This window comes from Lemur catta, chromosome 12, assembly GCF_020740605.2.
Source record: "Lemur catta isolate mLemCat1 chromosome 12, mLemCat1.pri, whole genome shotgun sequence".
Classification (NCBI taxonomy): Eukaryota; Metazoa; Chordata; class Mammalia; order Primates; family Lemuridae; genus Lemur; species Lemur catta.
In genome coordinates, this window is record NC_059139.1 from 48,111,905 (window position 1) to 48,126,811 (window position 14,907).

A 14,907-nucleotide genomic window follows, 5' to 3' on the forward strand; every position below is an offset into this window, starting at 1 on the left:
TTCAGGTTATATATATTGCCATGCCCCACCCATCCCCCTGAGTCAGAGCTTCAAGCGTGTCCATTCCCCAGACACTGTGCATTGCACTCATCATGTGGTTAAACCCCCATCCCCTGCCCGCACCCCCCATCCCCCTGAGTCAGAACATTCAAGTGTGTCCATTCCCCAGACAGTGCAAGAGGAATGTTTTTCTTTTTAATATGTCAATCTCTTTAGTGAATTTTTCATTCATTTCCTGAATTGTTTTTCTGGTCTCTTTGAGTTGGTTTTCCATTTTCTCTTGGATTTCATTAAGCTTCCTTATAATCCATGTTTGGAATTCTTTATCTGTCATTTTAGTATTTTTATTTTGGTTGGTATCCATTGCTAGAGAACTGGTACTCCCTTTGGGGGGTATCCTTTTGCTCTGATTTTTCTTACTTCTGGAGTTCTTTTGCTGATTCCTTCTCATCTGGGACAGCTATCACTTCTTATTTTTGGATTTTCTTTTGTTTAGATGGGGCTTCCCCCCCCCTCCCACTTGGAAAGGAGTGTTTGTAGCATCTGTTGGGTAAGAACCTTTGGCTTTTCTTGTGGGTGCTTTCATGTGATCTAGGTTCTGCATAGATGCCTTGGTTATAGATATCCTTAGTGTGGTGGTTTTCTCAATTGCTAGTTGTTTGTAGGCAGTGGCGAGCTATGTGTCTAATACAAACATTTAAAGGTATAAATTTCCCACTAATCTCTGCTTTAGTGTTATCCCACAAGTTTTAATTATTGTGCTATTATTACTATTCAGTTTGAAATATTTTCTTTTTGTGTGATTTCTTCTTGGACTCACATGTTATTAAGAAGTATGTTGTTTAATTTCTAAATATGTGGGAATTTGCTTATATTTTTCTGTTGATTTCAATTGATTTCTAATTGAATTATCTTGTAGTTAGAGAACATATCCTATAGCAGTGATCCCCAGCCTTTTTAGCACCAGGGACCAGTTTCATGGAAGACAATTTTTCCACAGGGATCAGGGGGTGGGTGGGGGGGATTGGGGTGTCGTGAGTTGGGGGAAGTGGTGCAGAGCTCAGGCAGTGATGTGCAGCCCATTTCTTAACAGGCCACAGATTGGTAATGGGCTGAGGCCTGGGGGTTGGGGACCACAGCTCTGCAGGATTTTGATCCCTTTAAATTTGAGACTTATGGCCCAACAAATGGTCTATTTTGCAGAATGTTCTGAATGCACTTGAAAAGAATGTTTAATTATTTTTTGAATAGTGTATTGTATGTATGTACCAATTAGGTCAAGTTGGTTGGTTGTATTTTTCAAGTCTACATCTGATTTTTTTGTATACTTGTTTTATTAATTACTGAAAGGAAACTGTTGAAGTCTCCAGTTGTATTTATGGATTTTCTATTTTTTCTTTCATTTCTGTCAGCCTTTTGTCTAGGTATTTTGAATCTGTTATAGTGTACATGCACATTTAGGATGTTATGTCTTTTTGATAAATTTACTCCTTTATTATTATGAAATTTACCTCCTATTACTGATAATATTCCTTGTTCTGAATTTCCCTTTGATGGTAATATAGCCACTCCAGTTTTTTTTACAAGAAATGTTTGCATGGCATAACTTACCCTTTTACTTTTAATTTATCTGCAATCTACTTCTTGTCATCCACTCTGATAATTTCTGCCTTTTAATTAAAATGTTCAGATCGTTTACATTTAATGTGATTATTGATATGGTTGAACTTAAAACTATTTTGTCACCGGCTTTTTATTTGTCCCAACTGTTCTTTATTCCATTTTTTTCTCTTACATCTCTTTTGGGGTCAGTTGAGCATTTTATAATATTTCAGTTTATCTCCACTATTACTTATTAGCTATACTTAGGTTTTTGTTTTTTTAGAGATTATTTTTGAGTTTTGAATATGCATCCTTTGCTTATCACTTTCTACTAGGGCTGACGGTTTGTTGCCCTTTCCCCAGTTAATCAAGGCCTTTGTTCCACAGAAAAGAAGAAGCTGAGTGGAACTGGTGCCTTTCTCACTCTATTAAAGGAGGTCCTCCTCTTCTCCCACCCTGTCCCAAGTCTTTCTTATGAGTACCCGATGGAGGTATGTAGTATACAATATGATATTTTGAAATATGTATACATTGTGGAATGGCTAAATTGAGCTAATTAACATGTGTATTATATCACATACTTATCTTTTTTGTGGTGAGAACACAAAATCTATTCTCTTAGCAGTACATTGTTATTGACTATGGTCATGATATCGTACAATAGACCTCTTGAACTCATTCTTCCTAACTGAAATTTTGTATTCTTTGAGCAACATCTCTCCAAACCCTCACTGCCTTCACACCCCATCCCCTAGTAACTGCTACTCTACTCTCTACTTCTATTAGCTTGACTTTTTAAGATTACACATGTAAGTGAAATAATGTAGTATTTGTCATTCTGTGCCTGACTTATTTCACTTAACATATTATCTTCCAAATTCATCTGTGTTGTCCCAAATGACTGCACTTTCTTCTTCTAAAGGCTGAATAGTACTCCGTTGTGTATATATGCCATGTTTTGTTTATCCATTCATCTATTGATGTACATGTAGGTGGATTGGCTATTGTGAATAATGCTGTAATGAAGATGGGAGTGCAGATATCTCTTCAACACACTGATTTCATTTATTTTGGATCTATACTCAGTAGTGGGATTGCTGCATCATATAGCAGTTCTATTTTTAATTTGAAGAACCTCTATACTGTTTGCCATAAAGGCTGTCCTAGTTTTCATTCCCACTGGCAGTGTCTTTGATTTTTTAAATTACAGGATTTTTTTTTTTTTTGGTTTCTTCTTTCTGCTTTTCCTCATTTTCCCCAGAGTTCCTTTTCCTTGTGGATTTTTTTTTTTTTTTGTGATCTCTGTGTTTCATATTGGAGTTTTTCTCACATGTCTAGTAATCATTGGTTGCCATTGGTATTTAAGAATGAAGTCCTAAAATATTGAATAGAAATTCTACATGCTGAATGGAAATGCTGGATGCTTGTTGAGTTAATTACCCCAAATTGTGTGATTTGATAGGTAGTCAAAGCTATCCTTTAAAGAGAACCTTAAATATCAATAGCTACAGGTCTTTCCTCTTAGGTTAGTTTCTTCAAAGAGGAATTCTCCACTCTCCTGCCTGGGGTGACGTAGGACTGATATTAGTATTCTGGGAGCTCAGTAGTGACTACGGTTCAATTTATACAGTTGCCTTTTTCAATAAGTCACCTCATCCCTGTACCCAATGTATCTGGTCTTCCCCAGGTCAGAGTCTTTCTGGATCAGTTTCCTAATCTTCTGATCTCTGGTCTTCTGCTCTTCTTCATGACCTTTCTGAATGGGCTGATGGAGTTCATTGAGGGCCTATCTATTCCTTATAAAGATTGTCAACCAATCCCCTTCCTTTCAGTCCAGACTAAACTGTTGAACTCAGTCGATGATACTGGTTTATTCAATTCTTAAGAATTTTCAAAGTTCTATAACTTATCAAATTCTTGACACATAATTAGCTTACTTCTTATTGGATTTCCCATTATAGATTCAGGCTTCATTTTTCTCTGGTCTATTAGGCTACTTCTCATTTGTTGCTTTTCAGTTTCTAGATTTTGTTGACATCTCTCATGTGCTGTTATTATTTCTCTTTTTTGTGGATTTATAGTTTCAAAATCCTTTCCCTTTCATTTTAGTGGGATTTCAGAAGATAACAGGGAAAAAACAATTATATTCAATCCACCAAGTTTACCCACATATTTATATATTCTATTTTAAATTAAGAAAAAACTTGAAATAAAAAGAAGCAATTAGAGATAATTAGGTAAATTTGTTTGCTGACTAATCCAGTTTAGAAAATAAAATGTCCTGTTATTAATATTAAAGTGATGAGGAAAAATGGGCATAGTTCCTTATTAGATAGTTTATATTAAATTTTCTCTTTATTTGGATATTTTTTCATAGACTACTAAGAGAGAAATATGATTTAAGAGATTATAATAACAAAAAATTTATAATACTAAGAGGAAAATGCAAACTACAAATTTGTAAATACTGCTTGATCACAAATATGTAAATCTTGAGTTTCAGCATCAAAAGATCGTTCTTTGTCACAGACTTGGGGATTAAAGAAGAAAAAAAGATGGTTCTTTATTTTTCCTCTTTATTCCAATAAAAGTGATTATTATAAATATTCTTGACTTTTTCATTATTGTAATCGGGGTGCTTTGATGTTTACCACTGGTCAGTTTGAGTCCATAAAATGATAAGAAATAACTCTGATGGGAGCAGGGCAAAAGGAGAAAGGCTAGACATCACTGAAAACTCTGGACTCTGAGGTAGGCAAGCAGCTTTTAAAGTGGTCCTTGACATTTTTTCTGGATAGATAACTGGTCATGACTTTGGATTGCCTTCCTATTAGCAGAAGATTGGCGTATTTGTGGTTGTAAACATGTCAGACCATGTCGGGAGAAGGCATCTGTGGAACTGTGTATTCGAAAAGAAGAGTATTTTTTCCTCCCTTGTAGTTTTCTGTGTTCTCCAAATTTTCTATAAAAAGCACCTATTAACTGCCAGTGAAGAAGAGGTGTTCAATAGGTGGGATCAACAGGATGCAGAAGGGCATAGGGCATAAAGAAGAGGAAGCAGGAGCCTGGGTGCCAGGTGGGCAAGGGATGTAGTGCTCTGAACAGGCCAGTGTGGTTCCCTCTAAGAGAGACACCCCCACCCCCAGTCCCTAACAGAAGAGAGGCCATGGGTGCACCTACGATCTCACCAACCTTGGGCATAGTTCATGAGAATAGGAATGAGTTTGGGGCCAGAACTAAAATGTGGAGGTTTTAAAACACATTGACAAATTCTTTCATGCATCTCTCTTTGAAAGGTAGGGTCTGTGTCCCTCCACTCCTTGAATCTAAGCTGAACTTAGTGTCCAGTTAATTGGTACCAGTATGGTGGAAGTGACGCTTCATGACTTACAAGGCTAGGTCAACAAAGGCAATACATTTTCACTCGGTTCACTGGAATAGTCACACTGGAGTCTTGAGCCACCATGTAAGAATTTATATCCCTGTGAGGCCACCATCCTGAGAAGAAGCCCAGACTAGTCCCTGTGGAAAGACCATGCAGACAGCCCTTGAAATCTCAGAAGAAATGGAGGTTCCCAGCCAGCCCCCAGCTGCTGTAGCCCTGATGGTCTCCTAGCTCCAGCCTTCATTGTAACTATGTGGGAACCCTGAGCCAGAACTCCCTGGCTGAGTGGTTCTCAAATTCTTGACCCCCAGAACCAGGAAAGAAAATAAAATGATTGTTTTGAACCACTGAAGTGTGTGGTTTTGTGACATAGCTATAGATAATTGACTTATGGTACCAAAATATTTTCCAATTATCTATTGCTATATAACAAACTACCCTAGAATTTGTGGTATAAGGCATGCATTTCATTATGCTCACAGATGCTGTGGATCAAGAATTCAGACAGGCACAGCGATGGCTTGTCAGACTCAAAGGCTGGGAGTGACTGGGGACTGGTGTCGTTTGGAGACAGCTTTACTTAAATATGTCTGGTGGTTGATGCTGGCTGTTGTTGTCTGGAACCTCAGCTGGAACTGTCAGCCACAACACCTACCTCTCTGTGGCCTGGGCTTCTTCACACCATGGTGGTTGGATTCCAAGAGAAAGCTGCTGGTATCTTAAGGCCTAATCCCAGAAACCTACACATTGTCACTTCCACCGTGTTTGCATAGTCCACATTTGAATGTGGGGAGGAGACATAGACCCCCCCCCCCATCTCTGGACGGGAGGAGTGTCAAAGAATTTTGGATACATAAAAAGTTGTGACACGACCCATAGGCAGTGGTCTGTAACATTAGTCTGGCTCAAAAAGATGAACTCTTTTCAAACACTTGAACAAACGAACGCAAAGGAATAATTTAGAAGTAGCAGGTAGAAATGAACCATACCATGAAGTGTAGGCAAGGCCATGGTAAACCAAGGTTTTGAAGAGCCAGAAACTATGAGAAAGTAGAGATACAAGAAGAAAAATAGAGAAATGGAATGAAAGAAAATTCACATAGTCCTGGAGACAGATCAAGACAAGGAAGGGGGTCCTATAGAATGTCCACTCCCCCAGCTTCCTGACAGTTATGCTCAGTTCCAGTTCATTCTTTGCTTTTGGCATTGATCTTATCTTTCTCATGCAGTCTTCTAGGTCACAGTCAATAACAAAGTCCTATATGGAAATAGAAAGTGTTGAAATTAACAGGGCTAGGCAACACGTTTCTTCTGTCCTCAGCATTTTCACTGGCATTGTGAGAGCTGTGGTAGAGAGAAATGATTGTGTAACACGATTGCTGCTGAGAAGAGGAAGTTACTGTGTGCTTATTAGTTTCACCTGAACTTGATTATTATAGGCTGGGAAGAGGTATGGGAAGCGGGAGCAAGAGAAAATACTTCATTATTTTCAAAGATGTATTGTTTTATAATACATATTGAAGTGGAAATGGATAACTTAGTAGCAATCTGGTTTTATCTAACCATAGGAGTTATTTTAATAAATAAGGGAATGAACAAAATTTCAAAATACGTTTGGTCAGTAGGTTTTCCTTGAAATTTGAGAACACTTATCTGGTATATATTAGCTGCATGATTACTAAATTTAGTGGTATACTCTTTTAATAGAATTATTTGTTACCCAAGAAACTAGGGGTTTTCCTGATATTTTAAATAGGGACATTTTGATTTTATCTGCTGCTATATACTGATCTTCTCACCTAAATAGTAGGCAGTCATTAAGATACCACCATCAAAGCCATGTTGACTCCAAACATATCATTTTACTAGAGAGAATAGAGATTTCCAAGTTGTGAATAATACTAATATGTATATTTTTCATACAGGGCTTTTCTACCAAAGACTCATTTAAAATTTTGCCAATAAGGTGGAGTGTTTTCAGCTGCTCTTGTTATGACAGATGAGGTATGATGCAAAGTCAGGTCAGGGGAGGGTTGTTACCTGCTTAAAAGGGTCATTCTTTGAAAAACTCCTGGGCTTTATATACTTTTATACCATGACATGCTAACATTTAATACCTATTGTAGTTATTTAACCTAATCATTGTACCAAAGATATAATTGATCTTTCTCCTGTAGGAGGAACATAGAATAATAATGCCCTAATTTTGTCTGTCTCTGTTCTATAATGATAGGCTGTCATTTTCTATAATTTACCAGAGATTATGAACAGTGTGCGTAGGCTGAGTGTAGTTGCTTAGTAACCACCTTTGAAAACTTTCTTAGATGTAATTGCTTCTCTGCCAGGGAAACATTGATCCAACAAATTTGCATTGAAGAACTCTCTAAGCAACTCAACATACTAAACACCCCTGTGCTTTTTATTTCAAATTATTTGCCTTTTAAATTCTGTTAAGGTAAACCACTTTTGTTATGATCATTATTTGTCTTTGAACTAAGAGAGACTTCCAAATAATTATCTGTACATTGTCATTTTCCCCACTGTTTTTCTGTATCTCTTTTCATACTGCTTTTTTAGAGTTGAGTATAGAAACTTGTAAAGAATTATGAAAACTCCCAGTTTCACTCTGAATGATGCTAAATGCTTTCAAACACCACCAATCTGGGTTTTCTTTAAACTTGCATATCAAAATTTGCACCATATGAATGTTCTTCTGGTTTCTATACCTGATTCCACCAGTTGCCGTTAATCAAACATCTATATTGCTATTTGAGAAAATATGGACTGGACTCTATGTGGACGCCTACCATATAACTTCACTTTTTATTGGTTGTATTTACCCATGTCTGCTGGCTTGAAGGAGGAAATGGTTAAAAGCTAGAATTCAGTGAAATATCTATTATTGGTGTTTCAAATCATTAATTTTTATGCGATTCCAAGTCCACCTTGTATAGCTGCACACATTTTCCCACTTGGCAGAAAGAACATCTGTTGATGTAGGAATAGTTCACAGCTGAGAACAAAGTCTGATTCTAGTTTGAGGTAGCTGTGAGATATAAGAGACCAGAAATGGATATGAGAAACTAAAAAAACAGCTTTATATTTCTGACCCCAAGCCCAGCCTTAATAAATGACCTCCAAGCTGGAGGAGAGAAGAAGAAAAAGGAACTTAGAAGCAGCCAGTGGCCATACTTTCTGAAGTCCACCCATGTACCTGTACCCATCCTGTAAAATCTTCCTTAAGTCTCAGAAGCCCAGAGAGGAAAGTCCCGGGAAGCTCCCTGCTCCCTGCCAGCTTAGCAAAATGGCAAATGACGTGTATGGAAAAAAGTGGGCCAGAGAAAACCCCTCCTAACTTTTTCCATGGGTCTTGAGTCTAGTTATTCCTGGGGGCCCAGTGTGGGGACACAGAAGTTATCATAGCTAAGAGTAAGAGCTAGAAAACCTGTACAGTGGTCACCTAGCAGGTCTTTTCCAAAGGGATGCTTCCAGCCAGGGTCCAGATGGAGTGCAGAACTGAACTCAGAGGCCTGGCAGCACCAGAGGGCAAAGAGGGAGCCTGTGGTCTAACGCTCTGAGTTCTGCCTGAGGTAGCGCTGTGTACCCCTTGAACCAAGAGGACAGACAAATTATATTAGCAGTAGACACTAGCAGAGACATGACCTCAGGGAAGTTACATATATCCTACCAAGGCGGTGATGCTCCTCCCATAAGCTTCCCTAGGACTCAGATACCCAGAGAGAAGGATGGAGGAAGACAGAACATTCAGCTCACTAGGGTTTAACCTGGTAAGTGATTTGTTACAAGTCAGAATTGATGGAGATAACAATCACTGCTGGACTGAGAAATCTATAAAGAAAGTAATTGTTTTAAGTTGTCTGCCATTAGATAATCCAGGGAAACAAATTTAATTGAGTTATACAAATAAAGAAAATGAACATGTTTGCACCATGTTTAGTTCACACCTGTGTGGCTCAGCCTGGTTGTGTCTCAAGGCAGGAGTTGGGGATGAGCATGGGAGGGGGCGGGGAGGTGGTAAGTCTGAGCGTGTTGAAGCATCTGTCCTGTATAGGACTGTCTGGTGACATGATCGAGAGCAGGCTACCTGGAAACAAGCAGCCCTGGTTTGAATCCTGGCTCCATCCATCACCAGTTTTGTATTTTGGGGCAAACTCTTTGGTGCTACTGAATCTGATTGTCCTCATCTGCAGAAATATGATAATATTTAACCTCAGGGTTGTCTTGAGGTTTTGAGGTAATATATGTTAAACTCTTGGCACATAGTGTTTGGATTATAATTGCAGTGTATCCTGTCCTTGACCTCCAGTGCTCTTCCCTTCTCCCCGCACACCTGCTTCCACCCCCTGAGTGAAATAAGGCTGTTTGTGGGCAGAACTTCCATCTTATTCACTTCTGTGTCCATAGTGTCTTGGCACATAGTAGGTGCCCAGTCAACAGTTGTTGAGAGAATAAACTGGAGTGGAGCTCTAGGGAGACAGCTGGTAGTATCAAAACAGGTTCTACACATAGAGTAAGTCCCAAATGGAAGGAGAAAGCTTAGACCTTTGCAGTGAATAGAAGAGCAGGTGGTTATATAAGTCTCAGGTGAGCGGGTTTTGATCAGAGTGAGGGAAACAGAACACAATTACACAAACACATATTTACAGTAGAAAAAACACTAGAAGTCTATAGTCTACATACACAAAAAGATCCTGAGCTATAAAGGCATACCTTTAAAGACCACTGCTTATATTTTCCAACAGTATGATATATATATGTGGGGAAGTGCCTGTGTATTTCTAGTGTGCATTTCTGAATGTGTATAAAATACTTGGATTAGATTTTTTAGTCTTACCTGATTGTTTTGGAACTATCTATCATCTGTCATATGCAAACTGAGTTTTTCTGTATAAAAATATAAATAGAATTTAACTATATCACAAGGTCAGTAGTAATGCCTTATGAATCTTCAAGAGCTTGTAAAGAAGAAAATGTAAAAATATGTTCATTTGACATTTCAAGACCACTGCAGGTTTTTTAGAATACAATTAACCCGTAGACCTGGGTCATTTATAAACTGAGTAACAGATTTGACCTTGGAATAAGGGCAAACTCTTAAAGGAAGATGGGATTAGGACATAGTACGGCTTTCTTCTTCTCTTTTCCTATTTTCTTTAAAAATAAAAAAAATGTTAAAATCCCATGTTTGTAGTTTTTATTATTTTTTATAATTGCTGGGAATGCTGGCTAATGGTTTTCTGAAGAAAGAATGTCATATTTCTAATAGTTGAAGAGATTTAATAGCCTTGACATGCTAAATGATGCTGTTCAATTTTGTTTTTCTTTAAAATCCTCATCATTTGATTTCCATATTTTTAGGTATATAAGGAATTCCCCATGCACAAAGTGATCTGATATTCTCATCTAGCCATAAATAAATGTTCTTTTATTCATGAGAAAAGTAAAAGATTAATTATTGGGTTCTTTTGAACATAACCATTATAATATGAATATGTGTTCATTTGAAGAGTATTTGGTTACATCATCATTCAATAATCCAGAACAAATGTTCCATGCTTCCTGCAATGGTCTTTCTCTGAGATTTTCTGGAAATCACACATTTTAATAATCACAAAATGCTTATGTTTTTATTAGGATTTTAAATACAGGCATTAAAACTGTAACTTCTTATTTTCCTCTAACCAACAATATGAAGTTAGATTTTTGAGTGGACTATTGCTTTTCATTTTTAAGAACAAAATGACCAATTTGTTACTATGACTACCTAACACTGGTCAGGACTTAATTTTTAAATCCTAGGCTAGCACACAGATTGGTATTCAGTTTTGGTAGGGTCACTAGCTCCAGCTCCAGCTACGTAAGGTGATCCAGTAAAACTCAGCAGAAATTATCTTACAGTAGCTCGTTCTTCTTCAGTGGAATTTCCTAAAAGGCTTTCATTAACTGGATGATACTTTTTATATTAGCTAGTAGCTGAACTGTATTCTACCAGTAAGTGCAGAGTCCCAAGTTTTGAATTCATGTCTGTCTGAATCCAAAAGACCATATTCTTTTCATGAGACCACATTGGAAAATAGCTGTTCCACTTCAGGCTAGAATGTGGAAGACTTTTCCTCCCATAGTAATACTGTGGAAAATCCAGACAACATACAATTCACACTTACCTATGGGACTTCTGAAGAGTATTAGATGTAAGAAAGCCATTATAAACTGATTACCAGATAGAAAAGTCTTTCATAAGTTAAGAGAAGTATGCTGTGGCAGCTTCTGGGTAGAAATATTGGATCTGGATACAGGCAGAACAAGGAGGAAGTCTGCCAAAACCCAAGGGACTTGACGGATTCAAACAGAAAGCCTTGGTGAAGGAGTGAGCAAGTAAAAGTCAATTTATCCCAAGCAAAATAAATACACAAAAAATTACACCTAGAGCATCACAGTCAAACTGATAAGAACAAAGATAAATAAAAAGTCCTAAAGACTGCCAGAGGAATAAAGAAGAGACAATACTTACAGACAAGAATTATGACTGACTTCTCATAGGAAACAATGTGAGGGAAAAAGATAATGGAATGGCATATTTAAAGTGCTAAAAAAAAAAAAACCCTTTCAATCTAGAATTTCATATGTAATGAAAATATATTTCAAGCATAAAGGTAAAATAAGACATTTTCAGAGAAATGAAAGCTGAGACAATTTGTCACCCATGGATCTTCACTACAATAAATGCTTAAGGGAGGTTTTTAAAGAGAAATGGTATCAGTAGAAAACTTGAATCTACAATAATGAGTAAATAGTGTCATAAAAGTATTAATAAAATAAGTGATAAATATACAAAAATTTTAAACTTTTCTTATTTTTGAAAGACACTTGACTATTTAAAACAAAACTAGCATAAATACACAATAAATATGTCAGAAAGAGAAGAAGGGATAAATTGAAATAGATGAGGTATTATAAATTCTTAATGTTCTATGTGAGGACATGTAATATTAATTCCAGATAAACTGTGGTAAAGTATGCATGGAGCAACAATTAGAGATAAAACAAAAATAGATAAAAGGTCAAGACAGGGCATAATATTGAATACCAAAAAAACTTGAATATGAAGTAAAAGTACCTACCTAAACTATCAAGAATTTAAAAATGGATAAGTCCTGCTAAAGGAGAAGTTATTTTTCTATTTATAAAAATATTAAAAATTTGTTATCAAATGAAGAGGCAATCCAAGATAAAGTAGCTGGAAAGGTAGGGTAAAAGTTCTGTAGAAGTGCAAATGAATTTATATTATGTTCTTTTCCTGAATTTTGTAAAAATTACAGTATTTGTCAGCCTTTGAAAAATTTTAAAACTCTATTCAAATAAATTGTACATAAAATAAAATGAACCCTTTTTAAATTGTACATTTTAAATGTACAGTTTGATGAACTTTGTTATATACTTGTAGTAACCACTACCATAATTAAGATATAGAATGCTGTCTATGGCCATACCACCCTGAATCTGCCTGATCTCGGGTGATTTTGGCTGATCTCAGAAACTAAGCATGGTCAGGCCTGGTTAGCACTTGGATGAGAGAATGCATCCATCACCATATAGTCAATCCTCACCCACCCTTGGCAACTGAAAATATGTATACTTTCACAGTAGATTTGATTCTCCTTTTCAAATTTTCATATAAACCAAAGAATGGTATATTTACTCTTTTTTGTCTGAGTTCTTTTGTTCAGCACAATGTTTTGAGATTCACAGACATTATTAAGTGCATATGTGCTTCATTCTTTTTTTATTGCTGTGAAGCATTCTACTATATGGATACACTGCTTTGCTTATATAAATTCACCTGTTGATGGACATTTGCATTGTTTCCAGTTTGGAGCTCTTATGAATGAAGCTGCCAAGAATATTCATGTACAAGTCATCTTGTAGACAAATGTTTTCATTTCTTTTAGGTAAATACGTAGGAATGAAGTATCTGGATGGTAAATGTATGCTTTTGTATAAAAACTGCCAAACTATTTCATTGTGTTTATTTTTAAATTAGCATTTCCCTAATGACATCTTTTCATGTGTTTATTGGTCATTCAGATATCTTCTTTTGGGATGTACCTGTTTAAATATTTTGCCCATCTTGGTTTGTATCTCTTCCTTTGAGTTGTAAGAATTTTTATATAGTCTGCACATACGTAAGTCTTTTTTCAGATACATTTGTAATGCTAATGTTTTCTTTCAGTCTTTGCTTTATTTTTTATTTCCATAAAGACATCTTCTGAAGAGAAGTTTTTTCTTCTGATGAACTTCCATATATCATTTCTTTCTTTTATTGTTTGTGCCTATTGCATCCTATCTAAGAAGTCTTTGGTTACCTAAAAGTAGCAAGGCTTTTTTCCCTATGATTTCTTCTTGATGTTTTATAGTTTTAGCTTTTGTATTTAGGGCTACCATTCATTATGAGTAAATTTTTGAGTATGGTGAGAAGTAAAGATTCATGTTCTTCCCTGCAAGTCTCCAGTTGGATAAGCCAGTTGTTCCAGCACCATTTGTTCAGAAGACTACCCTTTCCCTCATTACATTATCTTGAATTTAAAAAAAAATCAGTTGACCATGCATGTGTGGGTCTGTGTGTGAACTCTACTCTGTTCCATTGATCTATATGTTTTTACTTATACCAATTCCATCCTATCCTATTATAGATTTACAGTAAGTTTTGAAATCAGGTTCTCTAAATCCTTTAACTTTGTTTTTCATTTTCAAAATTATTTTGGCTATTATGTATCTTTTGCATTTTTTTTTTTTTTTTTTTTGAGACAGAGTGTCACTTTGTTGCCCGGGCTAGAGTGAGTGCCGTGGCATCAGCCTAGCTCACAGCAACCTCAAACTCCTGGGCTTAAGCGATCCTACTGCCTCAGCCTCCCTAGTAGCTGGGACTACAGGCATGAGCCACCATGCCCGGCTAATTTTTTTTTTTTGTATATATATTTTTTAGTTGGCCAGATAATTTCTTTCTATTTTTAGTAGAGACGGGGTCTCACTCTTGCTCAGGCTGGTCTCGAACTCCTGACCTCGAGCGATCCACCCGCCTCGGCCTCCCAGAGCTAGGATTACAGGCGTGAGCCACCGCGCCCGGCCCTCTTTTGCATTTTTATATAATTTTAGGGTTGGCTTGTCAATTTCTGTAGAAATTGCTGCTGGAATTTTGAATTGAACTTCATTGAATCTATAGGTAAATTTGATTTGAGCATCTATTGACTTTCTAAATATTTTGTTAGATTTATTCCTAAGTCTCTAATGATTTTTTTCTATGGTAAATGAAATTGGATTTTTAAATTTCAATTTCCAATTTTTAATTGCTAGGAGAGAGAAGTACAATTCATTATTATATATTGACTATTATCCTGTGATCTAAGTTAACAAATTAGTTCTGTTAACATTTGTTGTAGATTCCTAAGTATTTTCTATGTACAGGCATACCTCATTTGCACTTCACTTTATTGTGGTTCACGATACTGCATTTTTTACATATTGAAGATTTCTGGCAACCTTTGTCTCAAGCAAGTCTATCAGTGCGGTTTTTCCAACAGCATGTGTTCACTTTGTGTCTCTGTGTCACATTTTGGTATCTCGCAGTATTTCCAACTTCTTCATTGTTATTATATTTGTTGTGGTGATCTGTGATCTTTGATGTTATCATAATTGTAATTGTTTGGGGCACCATGAACCTCATCCATATGCAATGGCGAACTTAATCAATGAATGTTGTGTATGTTGTGACTGCTACACATTCTTCCGACCATTCCTCCATCTCTCTCCCTCTCCTTGAGCCTCCCTCTTCCCTGAGACACAACAATATTGAAATTAGGCCAATTGATAACCCTACAATGACCTCTAAGGGTTCAAGTGAA